This window comes from Petromyzon marinus, chromosome 51, assembly GCF_048934315.1.
Source record: "Petromyzon marinus isolate PM22_M1 ecotype Great Lakes invasive population chromosome 51, UKy_Petmar_22M1.pri1.0, whole genome shotgun sequence".
NCBI lineage: Eukaryota > Metazoa > Chordata > Hyperoartia > Petromyzontiformes > Petromyzontidae > Petromyzon > Petromyzon marinus.
Window position 1 is genome coordinate 3,154,362 of NC_133717.1, and position 27,093 is coordinate 3,181,454.

At 46.4% G+C, this 27,093-nt stretch overlaps 1 protein-coding gene across 1 annotated transcript in view; it reads left to right on the forward strand.

Annotated features, from left to right (window-relative positions):
• Window positions 1-27,093, forward strand: part of LOC116953342 (cubilin-like) — a 584,401-nt gene that overhangs the window by 440,839 nt on the left and 116,469 nt on the right. The gene's annotated exons all lie outside the window — the stretch shown is intronic.

Below are 27,093 nucleotides of genomic sequence, written 5' to 3' on the forward strand. Positions count from 1 at the left end.
ACTTGTAGCAACTACTACGACTTCTACGAGTCCTACAACTAAAACAACTGACATGACTACTATCGCAACAACATCAAGCACAACCATGACTACTACCACAGCTACAAACATGACAAGGACCATTTATTAAAACGACAGCAACAACCACAACCTCCATTGCAACTAACATGACATCAACCCTCACGGCATTAACCACAACTACCTCAACAACCATCGCGCGAACTTCCGACATCCACGCAGTGGTGGCTTTTGGCAAACCATCGAACAAAGACGGTCACTGCATCGCGCGCTTTCAGATGAGCATCTACGGCCGTCTGGAACGCTCTTCCTTTCCGATATTAGGAAACCACTGGAGCTGTGCACTTTGACATCATCTACAATGAAAACGCATTTGCGTAGAACTGCTTTTTGTGCATAGCTTGTTGTCTTCCCCCGCACCTCCGATAAGTACGGTCGGCTACGTACGGTGCGAAAGAAGTTCAACATACTGTACATACATAAATCAATTACAACAAAATCCACAACCACAACAACGACAGTAATAACTCGACATAGGAAGTAAATGCGTTCCTGAAGCTTCGTGTATTGAAACTTCATATATTGAATAACGTATCACAGTAGGATGGGGATGCGCTTCCAGCCTTCGTACCTTACTATTTAAAACTACGCGAACTAACCATTCGTATTGAAAACAAAGGATAATGTATATTGAAAAAAACATTTAATATTGTACGGTATAAAAATTAAAAACCGACATTGATAAAAAAATAAACTTAGTTAAGAAACGTAATTTTATTCATATTTATATTGCACCAGAGACCGATGAATTCAATATTTATTGATGAAAGTTTGTATTTATTATTTACCTTTTTCCATTAAAATAACGGTAATGAATGCAAAGTTCGTTACACTGAAACTTCGCATTTCGAATGTTCGCATATCGAGGCATTCCTGCACAACCATTACAGCCACAACCACAACAAACAACAACAACAACCACCACGCACTGCGCGACTACAACTACCGAAAGCAACACAAAGCACAGCTCAACAACACAACTCAACACAAACTGAACGTTTTCCACCGCCTTACTTCACCCGGCGTGGTTGTAGTTTTAACTGCGCAAGTGTTACCCCGTTGCAGGTGTTTTTACAAAGTCGTTGTTTGATCGCGAATATTTATTTTCTTTTCTCTCCTCACCTTGGTGTGTGGGAGAGGAGAAAGACGCCGTCCCACCACTAGATCTGCTCCGACAGAAATCCCGGCACGTGTCATCATCATAGCTCCCGGGTCCTGGGCAATGCCGCTGCGTAAGCGCACAAAACAACATCCACGATGAACCGAAGCGCAGCTGTCACGAACATGGCCTGGCCGTCACGCACACAACCTTGGGGCCCGTGTAGTGAGCGACTTACGCAAAGCTGGTAGCCAGCGACCTGTGCAACAAAACACAAATGGTGACAACACCCCCCACCATCATCGTGCTGCTGTCAAACCCCCAATGGCTTCAAATGTGTGGCGGCACTCACACTGATGATGTCTTATCGGCGAAAGTGCCCCCCTCTGAAAAACATTTGTGAAGAGCCACTGATGGGTCACGTCTGGCGGGCACACGCAGTAATAGCGCAGCGTTAGGTGATGGGTGAGCTGACAGTTTTGGTAACTTTTTAAGAACAAAACTAACGCTAATCGCAGATGCGGGGGACGGCAGATTGATAACATTGAGGTAATTTATATTTTAGTTTTTTATTGGTTCACTATATAGTATTCATTATATATTGTAGTGTATACCCAGTTACTGTGAATAGCTCAGATGTGTAGGCCTTGACTTCAACATAGCCATTTCTGTGACCAGTCACAAGCTAATCACTCAGTTTTTTCAATGCTAAATTCGCCTAGTTATTTCAATGCTAAGTTCTCCTGTTTGATTTGTACTAGGTGCCTTGGTGAATGTGTATGCTCTGACTTTAACATAGCTATTTCTGTGACCAGTTACAAGCTAATCACTCAGCTATTTCAATGCTAAATTCTATGCTAATTCCTTTGTCAAGGGGTGCCTCTGCAGATGTGTATGCTTTAACTTAGCTATTTCAATGTTAAATTCTATGCTAATTCCTTTGTCAAGGGGTGCCTCTGCGGATGTGTATGCTTTAACTTAGCTATTTCAATGCTAAATTCTATGCTAATTCCTTTGTCAAGGGGTGCCTCTGCGGATGTGTAGGCTTTAACATAGCCATTTCTGTGACCAGTCACAAGCTAATCTCTCAGCCATTTCAATGCTAAATTCTATGCTAATTCCTTTGTCAAGGCGCTTTGTTTTCTTCTCACACCGCTTAAAGGTCGCGATCTGAGCGTGGCTTTTTCACTCCAGCGCTGTCCTCCAGACAGTCTCGTCCCTTCACCTGATGAAGGCCGCTTGTGTTGTGGCCGAAACGTCGTGAGAATATTATTGTGTTATTTTATTTTATCAATTTATTATTTTATTCTCATTCTATGTGACTTTACCGAAAGAACCAAAGAAGCTGCCTGATCTCATTTTGCACTGTGTTGTATATGTCGGGTATGAAAATTTTGATGAAAATAATAAAAATTAAATGAAATTTGAAGTTTGCGTAATTATCTGAATGTATGTTGATTGATGTAATTATGTGCATAAATAATGCTAATTCGAGATATAATTGTATTAATTCATGCGAGTGGTGCGATTATGCTAATGCGAGCCGTTATGATAATCAGGCCCCGCCTCGCTGACGATGGTCAGATTATCAATCGGGATCATACAATTAGTCGTATGAGGTTATGCCAGTGTGATGCAAGCATGCCAGAGTAACTCGCTCGTTGTCTATAGTGAGGGAAAAAAGTATTTGATCCCCTGCTGATTTTGTATGTTTGCCCACTGACAAAGAAATGATCTGTCTATAATTTTAATGGTAGGTTTATTTGAACAGTGAGAGACAGAATAACAAGAAAATCCAGAAAAACGCATGTCAAAAATGTTATAAATTGATTTGCATTTTAATGACGGAAATAAGTATTTGACCCCCTCTCAATCAGAAAGATTTCTGGCTCCCAGGTGTATTTTATACAGGTAACGAGCTGAGATTAGGAGCACACTCTTAAAGGGAGTGTTCCTAATCTCAGCTTGTTACCTGTATAAAAGACACCTGTCCACAGAAGCAATCAATCAATCAGATTCCAAACTCTCCTCCATGGCCAAGACAAAAAAGAGCTCTCCAAGGATGTCAGGGACAAGATTGTACACAAGCCTGGAATGGGCTACAAGACCATTGCCAAGCAGCTTGGTGAGAAGGTGACAACAGTTGGTGCGATTATTCGCAAATGGAAGAAACACAAAAGATCTGTCAATCTCCCTCGGCCTGGGGCTCCATGCAAGATCTTACCTCGTGGAGTTGCAATGATCATGAGAACGGTGAGGAATCAGCCCAGAACTACACGTGAGGATCTTGTCAATGATCTCAAGGCAGCTGGGACCATAGTCACCAAGAAAACAATTGGTAACACACTACGCCGTGAAGGACTGAAATCCTGCAGTGCCCGCAAGATCCCCCTGCTCAAGGGACAATTGGGTGAAAGTGTTGTGGTCAGATGAGACCAAAATAGCGCTCTTTGGCATCAACTTAACTCGTCGTGTTTGGGGGAGGAGGAATGCTGCCTATGACCCCAAGAACACCATCCCCACGTTCAAACATGGAAGTGGAAACATTATGCTTTGGGGGTGTTTTTCTGCTAAGGGGACAGGACAACTTCACCGCATCAAAAGGACGATAGACGGGGCCATGTACCGTCAAATCTTGGGTGAGAACCTCCTTCCCTCAGCCAGGGCATTGAAAATGGGTCGTGGATGGGTATTCCAGCATGACAATGATCCAAAACACACGGCCAAGCAAGGCAACAAAGGAGTGACTCAAGAAGAAGCACATTAAGGTCCTGGAGTGGCCGAGCCAGTCTCCAGACCTTAATCCCATAGAAAATCTGTGGAGGGAGCTGAAGGTTCGAGTTGCCAAACGTCAGCCTCGAAACCTTAATTACTTGGAGAAGATCTGCAAGGAAGAGTGGGACAAAATCCCTCCTGGTGGCCAACTACAAGAAACGTCTGACCTCTGTGATTGCCAACAAGGGTTTTGCCACCAAGTACTATGTCATGTTTTGCAGAGGGGTCAAACACTAATTTCCCTCATTAAAATGCAAATCAATTTATAAAATTTTTGACATACGTTTTTCTGGATTTTGTTGTTGTTATTCTGTCTCTCACTGTTCAAATAAACCTACCATTAAGATGATAGACTGATCATTTCTTTGTCAGTGGGCAAGCGTACAAAATCAGCAGGGGATCAAATACTTTTTCCCTCACTGTAGGTTCGTATTAACGCTCGGTAATACAATTATTCTCGCTTTAACATATACGGAGTATGTATTAGTGTGTTTATGTCAGGTCTCCAAATTCAGATCGCAACGCAGGATACAGTTCTTATAACTAACATTATTACGCATGAAATCAGGAAAGAAACATGCAACCACTTCTGCGTTAGTCAATTTTATTCTAAACGAAACCTTAACTTTACATGCGAACTCTCGAACTGGGAATTTTCAACACAGCATCAACACAGTAAACATCAACGATTGCGTTGTTTCACTTTGGCAACTGCACATATGATTAATTCCACCGCGTAACGCGAGCTTAATTGGTGATAGAGAGAGTCGTTAAAACATGCATGCGCTCTATTCTAAACAAAAACCTTAACACTCTAATATGCAAATTCTTGTACTTGAAATTGTCAGCACAGTACTACAGGCGATGTTCATTCATTTATCCATCTTTTCAACCCTCAATAATCACGTTGTTAATTGGGTAACAGAACAATTGATTATTTCCTCTGAGTACCACGAGCATACGGAAAATACGAATAAAAAGGCCTTAAAAGTTCATCCGACGATATTCATGCGAAAAGGCAGTCAAAACAATTATTATTCTCTAAGGCACTAATATACGTAAATAGATTCATTGGCAAGATTATATAATTAAAGAAATGGCTTAGAGTAAGGGCGTGCGATGGTGTGCGTGTTCTCCCACGAGATCCTTAACTTGGGCCGAACTTTAATTAATTTGTGGACAAGATTGTCTGATAAGGAAACCGGTTTACACACTCATTTCCCCGTGAGCGTAGAGTTTCGTGGCGAAGGTTTCAAAGGCTTTATTTATATTGATGAATCTATTGGTAATTTATGCGATTGGAAGTACAAATAACAAAAAAAATTAATGTACTTAAAACGACGTATTCTCATCACTCGGTGAGCCGCGACGCTTTCGCGGCCACTGATGGTTCACTTAATGGTTCGTGTGTGTGTGTTGAGTGATATGAATTGGGTTGAGTGGACCAGTGTTCGGAATCAATTCTTTGCGTCAAGAAGACGCCAGGTGGTGTGGTGGCAGTGTGGGGCAGAGTGCATATCATACGAACAGCGGGGTTTTCTTCTTTCACGCGGTCGGCCAGAGTTCGGCCCCGCAGCAGGTGGACGAGTTGACACGGTGCGCTGTAGGCGCGATGATCCGTCGGCAGACGGCGCCCGCAGCTCGTCTGTTGCTGTTGGCGAAGGTGCTCGCCGTTGGCGTCGCTTGGTGGCGCTCTCTCTGGCGATGACCGCCCTCTGGTGGCTGATGCTGGGATTCTCGTCAGCTTAGCTATCACTGCAGTGACCTTTGAGTGTCAAGGTTCAGAGCGGAATGCTTTTCGAGCGATACTTCTTCTGATGGTGCTGCATTCGCACGGCGTAGCATGTCGCTAAACAGCGAGTCTCGCCATTCTGGGCGAGTTGTAGAGTCTTCTTCTGCGTCGTTGGTTGGCTGGTCTTCAGGTTGGTCGCCGTCTTCTTCCGCTGGCCGATGCTGAGCTGATCCGCTGGTCGCTGACTCTTTTGCTCACGGGCGGCTGGTCGGGCTCTTTCCGCCGCTGGATGATGAGCTGCACCGCACGCGCCCTCTCCGTGGAGATGCGCACGATCACGCTCGCCGCTGGTTCGCTGGCACTCTTGCTCACGGGCGGCTGGTTGCGCTGCAGCTGGGAGCTGGCATTCGATGTAGAAATAAAAGTCTTTGAGCGATACTTCGTCTTTCAGCTCTGAACTCACGCTCGTTGATACATCGCTACTCGACGAGCCTCGCCATCCTCAGTTGATCGCGGGGCCCCTTGGAGCCGGCCGCTCTCCGCCCTCTTCTGGTGCTCGCCGAGCTGTGCCTTGTTGAACTGTCGAGAGCTATTGTCGCTCACTCTCAAAACTTGAAAATTGTATTTGCACACCTCTTGCACAACTCTGATAGCTTAGTACAATACAGCCTATCGCAATCCTCGATTCTGCAGGCGACTCAAAACATCAGGATGAATGTGGAATAACTTTCAGCGATACTCTATCGGTCCATGCCGAACTCAGCACCTAACATCACCTCGCCCCTCTTCTTTGCGGGACACAGCACCCACTGCTAATGTCTCGAGGCCATGCCTCGGAGCTGGCTTGATGTCCTCTTCCGATCTGCCATCTCGCTGTCCCTTGCCGAACTTAAATGTGAAATTCTCTCTCCTCTCTCCGCGTCTCTTGCGAGAGAGAAGAAAAACAGATGCCCACTCTGCGTTGTGGGGAGGGGGGGGTGTAGTCCGTGTGTGTATCATTAAGTCCAGCGCAGTGTGTACAGATGGCCCCCGCGATAATAAATTTCCCTCGCTCTGGTGTTAAATTCCTGCTCTCCCGCGCTGCGGGAAGACGAAGGCGGCCGGGAGGCTCCTTCCTATGGAACACAGTCTATCTTGGCTGTGTAAGCCCGTCCCATTCCGCCTGATTCCATCTCGATAACCCTTGATGTAACATTGCATCGTTATTATCTGTTTCTGTCCCCAAGATTTGTGATTTAACATTGTATTAACTTTTGCTCCTCGCCTGTATTCGAGGGTCCGGGCTATTATGTATGAGTTATTTATTTTATTTTATTCCTGATGTCCTGAGGTTAGAGAATTCGTTTTGACTTAGAAATAACTCTGACTGCCAGAACTATTCTTGAGGCTTTGGTCATTTAGTATCGAATTAATAAATGGGTAATGATTCACTGATGTAAATTGTGGCCTGGTTTTTTTTTGTTCTCTTTGGTAAAGTCACGTAGGTAAAAAATAAAATAACAAAATCACGACGTTTCGGCCACAACACAAGTGGCCTTCATCAGGTCAAGGGACCGTGCTGTCATGAGGACAGCGTTGGAGTGAAAACAGCCAAGCTCAGGTCGCGTCCTTTAAGCTGTGTGGGAGGAAGCAAAAACGCTTTGACAAAGGAATTAGCATAAAAATGAGCATGATGTACGTAGGAGGTGCATGGACCATGACGGACCAGGCGCGGGTGGGGACCATGACGGACCAGCAGCGGGGGGGGGGGGGAGTAGAGTGAGTGAGTGAGTGGAGTGAGTGAGTGGAGTGAGTGATTTGGGTGAGTGGAGTGGAGTGAGTGGAGTGAGTGAGTGGAGTGAGTGAGTGGAGTGAGTGGAGTGAGTGATTGGGGTGAGTGGAGTGGAGTGAGTGGAGTGAGTGGAGTGAGTGGAGTGAGTGAGTGGAGTGAGTGAGTGAGTGGAGTGAGTGAGTGGAGTGAGTGGAGTGAGAGGAGTGAGTGAGTGAGTGGAGTGAGTGAGTGAGTGGAGTGGTGTGAGTGGAGTGAGTGAGTAGAGTGAGTGAGTGGAGTGAGTGAGTGGAGTGAGTGAGTGAGTGGTTGGGGTGAGTGGAGTGGAGTGAGGGGAGTGGAGTGAGTGGAGTGAGTGAGTGGGGTGAGTGGAGTGGAGTGAGTGGGGTGGAGTGAGTGGAGTGAGTGAGTGGAGTGAGTGAGTGAGTTGAGTGAGTGGAGTGAGTGAGTGGAGTGAGTGAGTGAGTGGAGTGGAATGAGTGGAGTGAGTGAGTGGAGTGAGTGGAGTGAGTGAGTGGAGTGAGTGAGTGAGTAGAGTGAGTGAGTGGAGTGAGTGAGTGGAATGAGTGAGTGGAGTGAGTGGTTGGGGTGAGTGGAGTGGAGTGAGTGGGGTGGAGTGAGTGCAGTGAGTGAGTGGAGTGAGTGAGTGGAGTGAGTGAGTGAGTGGAGTGAGTGAGCGGAGTGAGTGCAGTGAGTGAGTGCAGTGAGTGAGTGGAGTGAGTGAGTGGAGAGAAATAAGCAGTTGTGATTGTTTGGGATACCACTACTTGAAAAAATATCTTGTACCATTGAAAATTAGTTTAATGTTTGGTTTGATTTAGAACATGTTTCAATGATTGTCTGTGTTTGTAAATCTGATTTACAAACACAGACACAATTTCAACCGAGAGGATGGTTTCAAATCTGATTTACAAACACACACAATTTCAACCGAGAGGATGATTTCAAATCTGATTTACAAACACAGACACAATTTCAACCGAGAGGATGGTTTCAAAACTGATTTACAAACACAGACACAATTTCAACCGAGAGGATGGTTTCAAATGAAGCAATCATTGAAACATGTTCTAAATCAAACCAAACATTAAACTAATTTTCAACGGTACAAGACATTTTTTCAAGTAGTGGTATCCCAAAATTCACAACTGCTTATTTCTCTCCACTCACTCACTCACTCCACTCACTCACTGCACTCACTCACTCACTCCACTCACTCACTCACTCCACTCACTCACTCCACTCACTCCACTCACTCACTCACTCCACTCACTCCACTCACTCCACTCACTCACTCCACTCACTCACTCCACTCACTCCACTCACTCCACTCACTCACTCACTCCACTCACTCCACTCACTCCACTCACTCACTCCACTCACTCACTCCACTCACTCACTCCACTCACTCCACTCACTCCACTCACTCCACTCACTCCACTCACTCACTCCACTCACTCACTCCACTCACTCACTCACTCCACTCACTCACTCCACTCACTCATTCCACTCACTCCACTCACCCCAATCACTCACTCCACTCACTCACTCCACTCACTCACTCCACTCACTCACTCTACTCCCCCCCACCCGCGCCTGGTCCATCATGGTCCATGTACCTCCTACGTACATCATGCTCATTTTTATGCTAATTCCTTTGTCAAAGCGTTTTTGCTTCCTCCCACACAGCTTAAAGGACGCGACCTGGGCTTGGCTGTTTTCACTCCAACGCTGCCCTCATGACAGCACGGTCCCTTCACCTGATGAAGGCCACTTGTGTTGTGGCCGAAACGTCGTGATTTGTTATTTTATTTTTTACCTACGTGACTTTACCGAATAGAACAAAAAAAACCAGGCCACAATCTACATCAGTGAATCATTACCCATTTATTAATTCGATACTAAATGACCGAAGCCTCAAGAATAGTTCTGGCAGTCAGAGTTATTTCTAAGTCAAAACGAATTCTCTAACCTCAGGACATCAGGAATAAAATAAAATAAATAACTCATACATAATAGCCCGGACCCTCGGATACAGGCGAGGAGCAAAGTTAATACAATGTTAAATCACAAATCTTGGGGACAGAAACAGATAATAATGATGCAATGTTACATCAAGGGTTATCCAGATGGAATCAGGCGGAATGGGACGGGCTTACACAGCCAAGATAGACTGTGTTCCATTGGGAAGGAGCCTCCCGGCCGCCTTCGTCTTCCCACAGCGCGGGAGAGCAGGAATTTAACACCAGAGCGAGGGAAATTTATTATCGCGGGGGCCATCTGTACACACTGCGCTGGACTTAATGATACACACACGGACTACACCCCCCCCCCCCCCCCCCACAACGCAGAGTGGGCATCTGTTTTTTTTCTCTCTCGCAAGAGACGCGGAGAGAGGAGAGAGAATTTCACATTTTCGCTCAGCAAGGGACAGCGAGACAGCAGATCAGAAGAGGACATCAAGCCAGCCCCGAGGCATGGCCTCGAGACATTAGCAATGGGTGCTGTCCCCCGCAGAGAAGAGGGGCGAGGTGATGTTAGGTGCTGAGTTCGGCATGGACCGATAGAGTATCGCTGAAAGTTATTCTACATTCATCCTGATGTTTTGAGTCGCCTGCAGAATCGAGGATTGCGATAAGCTGTATCGTACTAAGCTATCAGACTTGTGTAAGAGGTGTGCAAATACAATTTTCAAGTTTTGAGAGTGAGCGACAATAGCTCTCGACAGTTCAACAAGGCACAGCTCGGCGAGCGCCAGAAGAGGGCGGCGAGCGGCCGGCTCCAAGGGGCCCCGCGATCAACTGAGGATGGCGAGGCTCGCCGAGTAGCGATGCATCAACGAGCGTGAGTTCAGAGCTGAAAGACGAAGTATCGCTCAAAGACTTTTATTTCTACATCGAATGCCAGCTCCCAGCTGCAGCGCAACCAGCCGCCCGTGAGCAAGAGTGCCAGCGAACCAGCGGCGAGCGTGATCGTGCGCATCTCCACGGAGAGAGCGCGTGCGGCGCAGCTCATCATCCAGCGGCGGAAAGAGCCCGACCAGCCGCCCATGAGCAAAAGAGTCAGCGACCAGCGGATCAGCTCAGCATCGGCCAGCGGAAGAAGACGGCGACCAACCTGATGACCAGCCAACCAACGACGCAGAAGAAGACTCTACAACTCGCCCAGAATGACGAGACTCGCTGTTTAGCGACACGCTACGCCGTGCGAATGCAGCAACATCAGAAGAAGTATCGCTCGAAAAGCATTCCGCTCTGAACCTTGACACTCAAAGGTCACTGCAGTGATAGCTAAGCTGACGAGAATCCCAGCATCAGCCACCAGAGGGTGCTCATCGCCAGAGAGAGCGCCACCAAGCGACGCCAACGGCGAGCACCTTCGCCAACAGCAACAGACGAGCTGCGGGCGCCGTCTGCCGACGGATCATCGCGCCTACAGCGCACCGTGTCAACTCGTCCACCTGCTGCGGGGCCGAACTCTGGCCGACCGCGTGAAAGAAGAAAACCCCGCTGTTCGTATGATATGCACTCTGCCCCACACTGCCACCACACCACCTGGCGTCTTCTTGACGCAAAGAATTGATTCCGAACACTGGTCCACTCAACCCAATTCATATCACTCAACACACACACACGAACCATTAAGAAGCCTAATCGTCAAGTACGTGAACCATCAGTGGCCGCGAAAGCGTCGCGGCTCACCGAGTGATGAGATTACGTCGTTTTAAGTACATTAATTTTTTTTGTTATTTGTACTTCCAATCGCATAAATTACCAATAGATTCATCAATATAAATTAAGCCTTTGAAACCTTCGCCACGAAACTCTACGCTCACGGGGAAATGAGCGTGTAAACCGGTTTCCTTATCAGACAATCTTGTCCACAAATTAATTAAAGTTCGGCCCAAGTTAAGGATCTCGTGGGAGAACACGCACACCATCGCACGCCCTTACTCTAAGCCATTTCTTTAATTATATAATCTTGCCAATGAATCTATTTACGTATATTAGTGCCTTAGAGAATAATAATTGTTTTGACTGCCTTTTCGCATGAATATCGTCGGATGAACTTTTAAGGCCTTTTTATTCGTATTTTCCGTATGCTCGTGGTACTCAGAGGAAATAATCAATTGTTCTGTTACCCAATTAACAACGTGATTATTGAGGGTTGAAAAGATGGATAAATGAATGAACATCGCCTGTAGTACTGTGCTGACAATTTCAAGTACAAGAATTTGCATATTAGAGTGTTAAGGTTTTTGTTTAGAATAGAGCGCATGCATGTTTTAACGACTCTCTATCACCAATTAAGCTCGCGTTACGCGGTGGAATTAATCATATGTGCAGTTGCCAAAGTGAAACAACGCAATCGTTGATGTTTACTGTGTTGATGCTGTGTTGAAAATTCCCAGTTCGAGAGTTCGCATGTAAAGTTAAGGTTTCGTTTAGAATAAAATTGACTAACGCAGAAGTGGTTGCATGTTTATTTCCTGATTTCATGCGTAATAATGTTAGTTATAAGAACTGTATCCTGCGTTGCGATCTGAATTTGGAGACCTGACATAAACACACTAATACATACTCCGTATATGTTAAAGCGAGAATAATTGTATTACCGAGCGTTAATACGAACCTACAGTGAGGGAAAAAGTATTTGATCCCCTGCTGATTTTGTACGCTTGCCCACTGACAAAGAAATGATCAGTCTATCATCTTAATGGTAGGTTTATTTGAACAGTGAGAGACAGAATAACAACAACAAAATCCAGAAAAACGTATGTCAAAAATTTTATAAATTGATTTGCATTTTAATGAGGGAAATTAGTGTTTGACCCCTCTGCAAAACATGACATAGTACTTGGTGGCAAAACCCTTGTTGGCAATCACAGAGGTCAGACGTTTCTTGTAGTTGGCCACCAGGAGGGATTTTGTCCCACTCTTCCTTGCAGATCTTCTCCAAGTAATTAAGGTTTCGAGGCTGACGTTTGGCAACTCGAACCTTCAGCTCCCTCCACAGATTTTCTATGGGATTAAGGTCTGGAGACTGGCTCGGCCACTCCAGGACCTTAATGTGCTTCTTCTTGAGTCACTCCTTTGTTGCCTTGCTTGGCCGTGTGTTTTGGATCATTGTCATGCTGGAATACCCATCCACGACCCATTTTCAATGCCCTGGCTGAGGGAAGGAGGTTCTCACCCAAGATTTGACGGTACATGGCCCCGTCTATCGTCCCTTTGATGCGGTGAAGTTGTCCTGTCCCCTTAGCAGAAAAACACCCCCAAAGCATAATGTTTCCACTTCCATGTTTGAACGTGGGGATGGTGTTCTTGGGGTCATAGGCAGCATTCCTCCTCCCCCAAACACGACGAGTTAAGTTGATGCCAAAGAGCGCTATTTTGGTCTCATCTGACCACAACACTTTCACCCAATTGTCCCTTGAGCAGGGGGATCTTGCGGGCACTGCAGGATTTCAGTCCTTCAGGGCGTAGTGTGTTACCAATTGTTTTCTTGGTGACTATGGTCCCAGCTGCCTTGAGATCATTGACAAGATCCTCACGTGTAGTTCTGGGCTGATTCCTCACCGTTCTCATGATCATTGCAACTCCACGAGGTAAGAGCTTGCATGGAGCCCCAGGCCGAGGGAGATTGACAGATCTTTTGTGTTTCTTCCATTTGCGAATAATCGCACCAACTGTTGTCACCTTCTCACCAAGCTGCTTGGCAATGGTCTTGTAGCCCATTCCAGCCTTGTGTAGGTCTACACTCTTGTCCCTGACATCCTAGGAGAGCTCTTTGGTCTTGGCCATGGTGGAGAGTTTGGAATCTGATTGATTGTTTCTGTGGAGAGGTGTCTTTTATACAGGTAACAAGCTGAGATTAGGAGTACTCCCTTTAAGAGTGTGCTCCTAATCTCAGCTCATTACCTGTATAAAAGACACCTGGGAGCCAGAAATCTTTCTGATTGAGAGGGGGTCAAATACTTATTTCCGTCATTAAAATGCAAATCAATTTATAACATTTTTGACATGCGTTTTTCTGGATTTTCTTGTTATTCTGTCTCTCACTGTTCAAATAAACCTACCATTAAAATTATAGACAGATCATTTCTTTGTCAGTGGGCAAACATACAAAATCAGCAGGGGATCAAATACTTTTTTCCCTCACTATAGACAACGAGCGAGTTACTCTGGCATGCTTGCATCACACTGGCATAACCTCATACGACTAATTGTATGATCCCGATTGATAATCTGACCATCGTCAGCGAGGCGGGGCCTGATTATCATAACGGCTCGCATTAGCATAATCGCACCACTCGCATGAATTAATACAATTATATCTCGAATTAGCATTATTTATGCACATAATTACATCAATCAACATACATTCAGATAATTATGCAAACTTCAAATTTCATTTAATTTTTATTATTTTCATCAAAATTTTCATACCCGACATATACAACACAGTGCAAAATGAGATCAGGCAGCTTCTTTGGTTCTTTCGGTAAAGTCACATAGAATGAGAATAAAATAATAAATTGATAAAATAAAATAACACAATAATATTCTCACGACGTTTCGGCCACAACACAAGCGGCCTTCATCAGGTGAAGGGACGAGACTGTCTGGAGGACAGCGCTGGAGTGAAAAAGCCACGCTCAGATCGCGACCTTTAAGCGGTGTGAGAAGAAAACAAAGCGCCTTGACAAAGGAATTAGCATAGAATTTAGCATTGAAATGGCTGAGAGATTAGCTTGTGACTGGTCACAGAAATGGCTATGTTAAAGCCTACACATCCGCAGAGGCACCCCTTGACAAAGGAATTAGCATAGAATTTAGCATTGAAATAGCTAAGTTAAAGCATACACATCCGCAGAGGCACCCCTTGACAAAGGAATTAGCATAGAATTTAGCATTGAAATAGCTAAGTTAAAGCATACACATCTGCAGAGGCACCCCTTGACAAAGGAATTAGCATAGAATTTAGCATTGAAATAGCTGAGTGATTAGCTTGTAACTGGTCACAGAAATAGCTATGTTAAAGTCAGAGCATACACATTCACCAAGGCACCTAGTACAAATCAAACAGGAGAACTTAGCATTGAAATAACTAGGCGAATTTAGCATTGAAAAAACTGAGTGATTAGCTTGTGACTGGTCACAGAAATGGCTATGTTGAAGTCAAGGCCTACACATCTGAGCTATTCACAGTAACTGGGTATACACTACAATATATAATGAATACTATATAGTGAACCAATAAAAAACTAAAATATAAATTACCTCAATGTTATCAATCTGCCGTCCCCCGCATCTGCGATTAGCGTTAGTTTTGTTCTTAAAAAGTTACCAAAACTGTCAGCTCACCCATCACCTAACGCTGCGCTATTACTGCGTGTGCCCGCCAGACGTGACCCATCAGTGGCTCTTCACAAATGTTTTTCAGAGGGGGGCACTTTCGCCGATAAGACATCATCAGTGTGAGTGCCGCCACACATTTGAAGCCATTGGGGGTTTGACAGCAGCACGATGATGGTGGGGGGTGTTGTCACCATTTGTGTTTTGTTGCACAGGTCGCTGGCTACCAGCTTTGCGTAAGTCGCTCACTACACGGGCCCCAAGGTTGTGTGCGTGACGGCCAGGCCATGTTCGTGACAGCTGCGCTTCGGTTCATCGTGGATGTTGTTTTGTGCGCTTACGCAGCGGCATTGCCCAGGACCCGGGAGCTATGATGATGACACGTGCCGGGATTTCTGTCGGAGCAGATCTAGTGGTGGGACGGCGTCTTTCTCCTCTCCCACACACCAAGGTGAGGAGAGAAAAGAAAATAAATATTCGCGATCAAACAACGACTTTGTAAAAACACCTGCAACGGGGTAACACTTGCGCAGTTAAAACTACAACCACGCCGGGTGAAGTAAGGCGGTGGAAAACGTTCAGTTTGTGTTGAGTTGTGTTGTTGAGCTGTGCTTTGTGTTGCTTTCGGTAGTTGTAGTCGCGCAGTGCGTGGTGGTTGTTGTTGTTGTTTGTTGTGGTTGTGGCTGTAATGGTTGTGCAGGAATGCCTCGATATGCGAACATTCGAAATGCGAAGTTTCAGTGTAACGAACTTTGCATTCATTACCGTTATTTTAATGGAAAAAGGTAAATAATAAATACAAACTTTCATCAATAAATATTGAATTCATCGGTCTCTGGTGCAATATAAATATGAATAAAATTACGTTTCTTAACTAAGTTTATTTTTTTATCAATGTCGGTTTTTAATTTTTATACCGTACAATATTAAATGTTTTTTTCAATATACATTGTCCTTTGTTTTCAATACGAATGGTTAGTTCGCGTAGTTTTAAATAGTAAGGTACGAAGGCTGGAAGCGCATCCCCATCCTACTGTGATACGTTATTCAATATATGAAGTTTCAATACACGAAGCTTCAGGAACGCATTTACTTCCTATGTCGAGTTATTACTGTCGTTGTTGTGGTTGTGGATTTTGTTGTAATTGATTTATGTATGTACAGTATGTTGAACTTCTTTCGCACCGTACGTAGCCGACCGTACTTATCGGAGGTGCGGGGGAAGACAACAAGCTATGCACAAAAAGCAGTTCTACGCAAATGCGTTTTCATTGTAGATGATGTCAAAGTGCACAGCTCCAGTGGTTTCCTAATATCGGAAAGGAAGAGCGTTCCAGACGGCCGTAGATGCTCATCTGAAAGCGCGCGATGCAGTGACCGTCTTTGTTCGATGGTTTGCCAAAAGCCACCACTGCGTGGATGTCGGAAGTTCGCGCGATGGTTGTTGAGGTAGTTGTGGTTAATGCCGTGAGGGTTGATGTCATGTTAGTTGCAATGGAGGTTGTGGTTGTTGCTGTCGTTTTAATAAATGGTCCTTGTCATGTTTGTAGCTGTGGTAGTAGTCATGGTTGTGCTTGATGTTGTTGCGATAGTAGTCATGTCAGTTGTTTTAGTTGTAGGACTCGTAGAAGTCGTAGTAGTTGCTACAAGTCGTGATTGCGTCTTCTGGTCCAACACCATGTGAGAGGAGGCTCTAAAGAAAGCTGTCTCGGGTGTGGACCAATCAATTTCAAGGACAGTGCATACATTATCAGAGTTGTTGTTTTTTGTTTGCGTTCCGACCGCAAGTATTGTGGTCAATGTAAACATGACTCCTTGTAAAAAAAGGTGTCAGTTTTGTTGCCAGATAAAAGGATAAAAAAACAATTATCACTATACGTGGCCTCAAAGTACGCCTTTCATAGTGCAGGCGCTGTGGTGACATCACCACCACTTAGTGGTGAGCAGCGGCTGCTGTTGTTGAGGAATAACTTAATGGGGACCAGTGGGCAGGGGTGGAGCCACAGGTGGGGCGGGGGGGCGGAGCCACAGGGGGGCTGGGGGGGGGGCTGAGCCCCCCCTGAAATTTTGAGAAAGTCGGTAATCGGGATAACCGGAAATCCGGCTGCTGCAAAATGCAGGCTGCCACCTTGTGCTGCCCTGCAGGCTGCTTGAGCGGCAGCCTTTCGAACTTATCAAACTTATTAGCCACATCAGCGGCTCCGACCTATTAATAAACTCCGCGTTCAAATCCAATAATATTTGTTTTATACATTTGTGGCGCCCATTGGAAAACATACACTGGATATCTCAGAATATTGAAGTCAGCCCCTCCAAAGTCAAAATCCTGGCTCCACCCCTGCCGGTGGCACAGTGGTTAGCGCACTCTCCTGTGAACCTGGTAAACGGAGTTCAATGTCCACTTAATACAAATAACAGTGGTGCATATTTTAACGGGTCTTGGGCCTTCACGAGGCAGACTCAGCCTTAAAATGAGGTACAGGACATTGTACTGATGTTATCATAAATTCTTATAAAATGGTTACAATCTGTATTATCACTTTTACCAATACCCCAATGAAGCCCTCATACTTAAGAAAAAAGGGTGTTGGAAACTGATTCTTTAAGTGAGCGCTAAGCGAGCGGTCTGTACTGAGTACACCGCTATCCGGAGAGATACACAATTTAATTCAGTCACCAAACAAGAACGCTTTAAAAAAAAATGTCACAACTACAGCCAAAATGTATAATATAATGAATATGTATTTACAATCCAGAAAATCACGGTTTTGATACAAAAATAAATGTTGTGCTCAGGGTCCATTTGGTGGGGCGCTGGTTCTGGAAGACGCCTGATCACTGAAACGCCTCCCCCGGAATCTTCCCTGCTTCCTGACGACGGGAACGACGATTGGCGACCGTGCAGGAGCCGCAGCCAAAACCAGAGCAGCAATTGCGATGAGGGAATGAGAAGCGGAGGGAACAGAGTGGAGAGGGAGACAAGCGGCATCATTAGCGACGGTCGTCAAAACGTGAACACGCCGGAGCAGTTGCGATTACGTGTGTCGGTAAGGATTGTGGGCGGCACGGTACTCACGTAGAGGTGGATAAAATCGTCGGCCGCTTTGGAGAAATTCCAATTGTTCCGCTCCAGGCATCTGTGGAGGCGAGCGCGGACAGGAGGCAAAGAGAACGTCAGTGCCTTTTTTCCACAGTCCAGTTTGCAAATCTAGTGCCTGGGCTGTGGACCAGATTCCTATGGCCAACTGAAACGGGTTCATGCCAGCTCCCGGTGAGAATCGATTGTGCAGCCCCATTACACAGTGCCGTTTGGCTCGCTTCCCGATGGGAGCCGCACGCTTGGAATAGCGCCGTCGCGAGATCACGGGGTCAACGCAGCAGAGACGCACCGTCAAGTCGCCCAATGTGTTTGTACAAAATTTGTCGAAACGTACAAAAAATTATCGTTTAAACTCGGGACTGGAGTAAGCCACCTCAAGCATACATTGTCCCCTTAATAATCTTTACAAAATGACTGACGCTTTCCTCTGTCTGTGGACAAAAGGGGTAGGGGGGAGTGAAGGGGCAAGAAGGACTTAACAGTCCGAGTCCAAAGACCCTGGTGCCCCTATAAGGGTTTGGCAGAATAAATGGCTCCTGCTGGGCTGTGTCTGATTACTCTTGCAATGAAGCATGACATCATGCGTGTGTGCACGTGTGTGTGGCTGTAAGACAGTTCCCACGTGCTCTCGCCCACCTTTGCGACCACTCCGGTGTCATGTGGGATGTTTCAGCGAATGAATTGACTGTCTCCTGCTGGGACGAGGTGAGTGCAGTAAGCGGGCAGCTGCTGGACGTCGCTGATGTTGTTGAGGCGAATGCAGGGGGCATCTCACTTGAAAGAGCTTCGCGGATGAACATCCGCTCACTCGCGACAGATGGCCTGCCGGGTGTCAACACAAGCAGGTCAATAAAAATAATAAGACATTACTTAGTTAAACAGCAAGCTAATGGAGCACCTGAAGGAAACACACATGGGCAAGGGGTCAACACTCTATCCCATACAGAAGACAAGATGGAGATTAGTCCACACTTGCTGTACTGCCTTCTGGAAAATCAAGAGTATGCAACTTCGTTAAGGAAGAAGCAAAGGAATGGGAGAGGGAGCAGAGGAAAGGAAAGCGCGTATTGTCTGTGTGCGAAAACATGGTGTGTGTTTGTGGCTATGTGTATATGATGTGTCATGTAGCCCGTATGCCCAGCCACCGCATGCCTAAACAGCTTTTGTTCAGCTGGATAGAGGGGGCTAAATGGGCGCGGGATGGGCTAGAGAAGAGATGGAGTGATTTGGTATAAGAGGATGTGGATCTGAGTGGACTTGCCGATGACTGGTACCAGCCATGTTAAAATCGGCCTCTGTGGAGGAGGCTCGTTAAGAATGCTACTGGGTAGTTGGAGGCAGTCGCCCTCCAACAACAATGGGGGAGGAGTGACGCTCAAAACAACGAGCGGAGCGCTGGGTGGCCAAAGCACAGCAAATTGGCATAGTAAGGGGCACAGGTGGTGCATTGGCCAGCCATCTCAGTCGACCCGTAGCACGTGGGTCTGCCCCGTGACCTCCTGCCAGTGGGCATTCGACATTCGCGTGGCCTCAACATGCACATAGGCTGGCACAAGCGCCGTGGTGACATCACTGCCACTTAATGGCGAACGGTGGTTGTTATGATGTGTTGGGTCATGGTGCAAGTGACTCACCTGCCGTCCATGGTTGGCACCAATTGCACCACCCGCCAAAACATCTTCACAGACTCTTGGAAATTCTTGGCTGAGGATCGACACACACGACAAAGGTGCACGGGCGTCAAGAGAGAGCCACGCCATTAACATAAACCGCATGTCAGGATCAATTAGAATGGTGAGGTGGTGCTTATGGCATGCAGTGCAGAATGCACCTGGTCTAGTTAAATGCAATGTCAGTGATGCTGTTAATGATGCTACTGCTGATGACGAAGCTGATGGTGAATGTGACTATGCAAATACTCACTCTCTTTGAAGAAGCCGTGCACCGTGAAGTTGACCTGAGTATCCTGTAAAGTGAGAGTCACAAGTAAACACGATCGCCCATCATTTTTAAGCAACCCAAGAGGTGGAGACTGCAGGGTTGGAGTCTCGGCCAGGGTTAGTGCTGTGGCTAGAGTAAGTGTGAGTCTTGGCTTGTGTTAGTGTCAAGGTTTGAGAGAGAGAGATGTTGCTAGGAATTATAATGGGATCGAGTGTCAAGTCTAGGGATAATGTATATTTAAGGCCAAGAAGATGGCTTTAATCTCTCTTACGAGTTACGTTTCACGTAATAATTCACGTTTAATCTTGGAAAGGTGGACATATTTACATAGGTATCAAAGAATAAGTCAAAATAATTATAGTAAAAATTCGAAGCATAAATTGAGGGCTTGTGCACATGAAAGGTTTGTAACTCAGGCCGCATAAGCTCAGCAATTTGTGTTTAAGCAGAGCCAGCGGCTATGTCAATGAGGGCGTTTTGGTGCAAGGCCACGGCTCACCGTGCCACGGCTGACGGTGGTGGTGAAGGAGGACATATCGTGATTCTTGTGCGTCAGCTCTTTGATGAAGTCCTCCGCCGTCAGCCGCTCGCACTTGAGCTGTGCTGTGGGATGAGGGGGCAGGAGGGCAACAAAACTGTGGTGATACGAGTGGCGACAGATATGCGCATGTTAAACTTATTTTGCACTGTACGTAGTCAACTGTTGCATTGGAGGTGCGGAGCAAGGAGAAAAAAACTGCATGGCGCACAGTGACAGAATGACATGAGCGGTGACGCAGTGACGCGCGGATCTGCAAACATCGCTCGTGACCAACACTCACGTGAATCTTCTGGGGTCGGCTTGTCTGTACCCTCCTCTCCCAGGCTGCTCCTGGAGGTAGAAACGAGATCCGGATTGTTAGGAAACGGAGTGGCTACACTCACATCCACAAGTGTGCTTTAATTTCCGTGTTTTCGCAAAGCATTTCTTTCTTCTCGTATCGTTGCGGATACTGATGATTTAATTCCATTTTAGAAGCCATATTTCATTTCGAAGCATTTAAAGCAAGCTTCTGATTGGCTGCTTGCGGCTATGTGAAAAACTCCACATGTTTCGGCGCACTTTAAATGGCCTGCTCTTTGATGACGCTATAGAAGTTGTCATTAATGCTTATAACTGCCTGTAGCAATGATAAGCAATGTAACACGTATTCTTGGTTCTTTCGGTAAAGTCATGTAGAAGGGAAATAATAAAATAATAAAATATTAACCAATAAAATTATCGCGACGTTTCGACTGCAACACAAGCAATCATCATCAGGTGTGAAAACCAGAGCAAGAAAATGTTTCACACCTCATGATGATTGCTTGTGTTGCAGTCGAAACGTCGTGATAATTTTATTGTTTTATATTTTTATTATTTTATTGTTTCCCTTCTACGTGATTTTACCGAAAGAACCAAGAATATGAATCCCTGCAGTCACGAAAGCTTTAAATCAAAATTCACTGTAACATGGTCTCTCGAGAGCGGTCTGTGGCAAATACCAATTAATCCTTTCATGTGACAGCCTTGCTGGCCAGTTTGTGAGTGTGTGTGTGTTTGTCAGCTCACTCTGAGGGGGTGTAGATGGTGATGAGGGCATCCTTTTGATACTTCTTGAGCAGACCCTCGCGGTCTGCGGTATCATAAAGACCGTAGTACCTGCCAATGCACACGCAACGCACTTTAATCACCGAGTGCGTAGCCAACCATCGATTCATAATGTCAACTCAATTATTTTGTTCACGATGCAAGTATACAGTCGTGCTTGTGATGATAAAAGAGTTGCAATGAATTGTTGCATAAATAATTGGATGATGCAGTGGTGTAACAGTTATTGCACTGGACTTGCAAATCAGAGGTTGCCAGTGTAATGTTCTGTAAGCGAACGTTGAAGCAAAGGTGCAAAGTGATTGAATCCCCCCACCTCTGTCCAGCCAGCTGTCCACCACAGTTAGTTCAATTGGCAGTGTTGGGGTCAAGTGTGGGTACTCCCTACCCTTCCAAGATGTCCGGCCATTGTGGAAGACTAGGCCAAATACACGATAGAGTGTTCTCTACAGCTCTCCCTTTAGTGGAGTAGAATGCGCAAGGAATTACAGGGCTGCACTTTGATATACAATGATAAATTCATGATAGAATCAAGATAATGGGACTTATCTGTAGAAGGAAGGCAGTACATCCGGAAAACGGTAATAACGAGAGACACGTGGCTTAAACAAAATATGCAGCGTTAAGAAACCACTGATAAGAAAAGTAAGTGGGTTTGAGCAGAACACACTGGCAGAAGGAATAATGGCCATTAGTCTAGACTAAGTACTGGGTGATCCAGGAGTTGGAGCGTATAAATGAGCTTGTCTATCGATTGTAGGTAGGTTAGTCCATTGCAGGGCAGTTGTATAGTGATGGCTTGGGGAAGCATTTACGTAGCAGTGCATTGATCATTCCTGATGATGATGAAATATTACATAAAAGCATAGGCTGGGATACCCTCGTGTCTGAGTGAGTGCAGGGAATTGGAAGGCTCCTTACTCCTTGAGAAAGTTCGCGATGAGGCCTTGAATGTCGGCTGAGGTGGGCGGCAGAGCGATGGGAGGCTGAGCTGTAGGTGGCAGAGGTGTGGGTGGCAGAGATGTGGGTGGCAGAGGTGTGGGTGGCAGAGGTGTGGGTGGCAGAGCGGTAGGAGGCTGAGGTGTGGTTGGCAGAGGTGTGGGTGGCAGAGGTGTGGATGGCAGAGGTGTGGGTGGCAGAGGTGTGGGTGGCAGAGGTGTGGGTGGCAGAGGTGTGGGTGGCAGAGGTGTGGGTGGCAGAGGTGTGGGTGGCAGAGTGGTGGGTGGCAGAGGTGTGGGTGGCAGAGCGGTGGGAGGTTGAGGTGTGGGTGGCAGAGGTGTGGGTGGCAGAGGTGTGGGTGGCAGAGGTGTGGGTGGCAGAGTGGTGGGTGGCAGAGGTGTGGGTGGCAGAGCAGTGGGAGGTTGAGGTGTGGGTGGCAGAGGTGTGGGTGGCAGAGGTGTGGGTGGCAGAGGTGTGGGTGGCAGAGGTGTGAGTGGCAGAGGTGTGGGTGGCTGAGGTGTGGTTGGCAGAGGTGTGGGTGGCAGAGCTGTGCGTGGCAGAGCCATGGGAGCCCGATCTTCGCGAGGCTGAGCCTTGCGAGGTCGAGCCGTGGCTGGGAGAGCTGTGGGTCGCTCAGCTGCGGGAAGCACAGTCGGAGGCTGAGCAGAGGGTGCCATGACTTTGGGCACCATCATGGACATAGATGCGGGTGGCTGTGGCAGCTCAGCTTCTTCCTGTTGGTAACAAACAATGATGGTAATGAAGGTAATTACGATGATGTGAGTGGTGGTGATGAAGTTGATGTCAATGGTGAGTATGATGGTGTTGAGAGTAATGATAGATGTGATGATAACTTCTGATGTGCTAACACGTACAATCTGGTGTACCAACACATTCTGATGTATCAACACAGACACATTCTAATGTACCAACACGTAAACAATCTGATATACCAACATACAATCTGATGTACCAACACGTACACACAGAACGACGGTGAGAGCAGAGCAGCCGCGTGCCGGCTGTACGCATGGCCTCCTCACCTCGATCAGCCGCTGGTCGTCCTTCGTTAGGTCCCCAGCGAGCGGAGACGGTGGGCCTAGGACTGGGCGCATCAAGACGATGGCCTGCAACACGGACAAAGCGGCGACACCGATCAGCTGGCCGCGGGCACGTTGGCACCCCTCCCTTACCTCGTTAGCCCGACAGGGATGCGACGATGCTCCCATTCGCTCGCGAAAGTTGCATCAATTTATGCGTGGGCATGTCTGTGTGTATGTGTCACAATTCTAATGCATGTTGTGCAACCAGGTGTGAGAGAACTCAAGAAACCAGGATATGCTTAATTTTCCACAGTGAGCCCTGGTCACCAATCACGTGTAAAGTATTCGATTTGCATTCAGTTCTTTGCTGTTTCATTTTTGTACATAGGGTGAAAGATGGCAGCAAGATGGCAGCAATTTGGCAAATGGATCAAAGAAAATGGTAAAAATGAGATGGGAATAATGGGAAGCAGTAAAAACGAAATGATTAAAATGACATGAAAAAGTAAATTGATTCTTTAAATGAATCCCGGCTTCCACCAACAATTCAATGAGTTTGATGATTTATGACTATTTGTTATGATTTCGATTGCTGTAATCTTTATAGCTGTGGGTGGTCACACATAGTATATGAGCTATTCAACCCAAAATCAAATGATTCTTACACTACACGTGTGACTAAACGCATGCATTATGTGTGCTGAAATGCATTTAACCCATGCATAATTGCACACCTATTGGCCTAGCCCTCCAGTCCACTTCGGCTGTCTTTTCCAGCCATCCCAGGGGATTTCAATGGAACAACCAAGTAACCTCTTGGGGCCACTATGAAAGGCTACATGAGGATAATAATGATGCCCTCTCATTATCCAGGAGAGTCTTGCTCAGACTCAAGACTTGTTCACGAGGATCCTGTATTAGGATTGTTCGGCAAATTCCCTGAATGAGCATTGAGGTTGGAGGCAGAAGCTGCACTGTCCAGGGGAAAAACACGTACGCATTCAAGTCAAGTACGCTCAAAGCTCTGGACAGATGTATTAAACAATCTATTGATATGCTGTGATCTCCAGCTATAAACAGCTGATGTAACATTTACATCTCATAGCGGTCGGCCTATCACCTCCTGCCTCCCCGGCGCACTCACCCTATAGTTGTCGGGAAAGACAATTTTCCGTGACAGCGCCTTGAGGTTCAAGGCCACCATGTAGTTCACCACATAGAATGTTGCCATGTCTCCCTCAAAGTGGAACTGAGAAGAACACACATACAGACACAATATTGGAGAGAGGCACAGTGTTGTCATCAATGGTGTAGCGTGGTGGGCATGGTCCCATTGATGGATGAGATTTCTCATGCACAGCCCCTACCGTTTGGAATACCCTCCCACTCCACATCTGACAAATCGACACCATCACTTTGTTATTCAAATACAAGATCAAAGCCTTTTCATTAATCTGGGCATACAGTGATGAATAGAAAATCACAGTTTGGACATTTGACCAATAGTTTAAACACAGGATAGTTAAACCCAGGATGGATTGTAAGCAGTCCAGCTTGAACACATCGCTTAATCTCTCGCGCGCATACCTGCAACGGAGTGAAGGGCGTGCAGCAGCCCTGCTGCAGGAACTGCAGAAGCCCCTCCTTGCCGTACTTCCTCCCAAAAGGAATCTGGGGACACAAGAAGCAGTGGCCAGGAGTGAACAATAAGATATATTTCCTTTTATATAGCATCATTCATGCTAAAAGCATCCCACAACGGACATTAATAATTTTTCGGACCAAATCCCACATACAGCCACTGCCAAAGCAAATGAAAACCCTACGAGCAAGCAAAATCAAGAATCAACAAACAAGTTAAGAAATGGCACCAAAACAAAGGCACAAACAACAAAAAAGTGATCCCAACAAAGGAATTAGTTCATGAGGTCATATCCCAGACCCACAATCCCAAATTTCCAACCAAGCCAGCAAGACCCCAAGCAATTTGTAAACCTGCACGTGTACGTGTGTCTGCGGGGAGTGCTGGCTCAGTGGTTTGCACACTGCCCTACAAACCCTGGCCACCCAAGTTCAATTCCCGCTCATGGCCAAAAAAAGTGGTTGTTGGCCTCACTTAGGTCGACTCAGCTTTAAATGAGTACCTGGTGTCGTGTGTAAACATGAGCACTGAGGTAACAACCACACTATACCCTGAGGTGCTATGCTGGCCTTAAAAGTTGCCCACGAATAGCACCTGTTCCAACAGTTTGCGAAAGGCTTTCCGAAGGATTGTCCTTGTTACCCCCCTTTGGATCTGCCCCTGTATTATTACAATGCTTTTTATTCAGGAGAGCTTCACTGAGTCTCAATACTCTTTTTGTGGAGGGTCCTTCCATGTTTTTTGCAGTGGGGGAGAGGGCAACATTGCTATGTGTCATCCCAATTGTGTAATTTGAATTCATTTTTTTTATTCCGACCATCACGCCAGCATATGACATCACTGGATAATTAAGGTCCACTGTAAAGCAGATAGCACGTAGTATGTTTACCAATAACACCACGGAGATAACCACCGACTGTGTCCACGTGTGTGCGGCCACTGCATTTACCGTGATCTGGTACCAAGTGGATGGTTCCTGGCTGACGTTGCGCGCCGGAGCACGGTACTCCGCCGACTCGGCCCGTGTCGTCACAGGTGGGACAACGCTCAGCCGCTGCCACCGATGGCCCTCGGGACCGGAGGTGGTGTGCGACGGCGCACCACTTGGACCCAGCCTGCTCCACACTCTGATTGGAACACAACGAGAGGGCGCGGTGGTGAACGAGGAGCCGAAGGCAGCCACGCGAGCGAAGCATGCGGTTCACTTAAACGGAGACCGTGTCAAGTTTGATTCATGTTAATGTTGGTAGTGAAGAGTCCTAAGCCACCGGGGAGGAGATTCATTGAACAGAATGTAATCCATACATCGGCGAGTGTAAACATATCTTGTAAATTTGACGACTTCGTTGGGTGGTAGAGGGTTAACGTCAAGCATTGGCACCACGTGGCCGAACACCAAAAACAAACGCGGATTCATTGTCCTGGCTATGCCAACCTACGCTTTAAGTTAGGCTGTGTCAAGGCTACATCCAGGGCTTTAACTTCTTTCTTACAAGTCGCTGGTAGACTACATCCCACCAACGTGTGGCATAGAGAAGAAACTCGTCAGTCAATAACACTGTGGCCTTAAAATAAGAAATGTATAATAGGCGACGTTTTGGGCAACGGCCCTACAAAGAAGGCTGTTGGGACAAAGTATTGTCAGCGAGATATTAAAATATAAACATTGCACAATGACAAGCACTACATCTGGCTATCTTTGGCTGCTAATGCTTACATTACCAGGTGATATCTTTTTTAAGCTGAGTCGACCTAGGAGAGACTCGGGACCGGTTCAATTATTGCTGGTCACTGATGTTAGCCATGGCTGGTAATAAACTCGGGTCAACCTGGTGTTGTTGTAGAGCAATGGGTCCCACTGCTCTACCACCCTGCACCCTGCTCGGCATGTACACATGCACACACACGCTCGTGTGCACTCGCAGCTCTACTCACGATGGCCGCTTGGAACTCGGCCCATCGTGGTTCTCATCCACCGGATGGGAGCG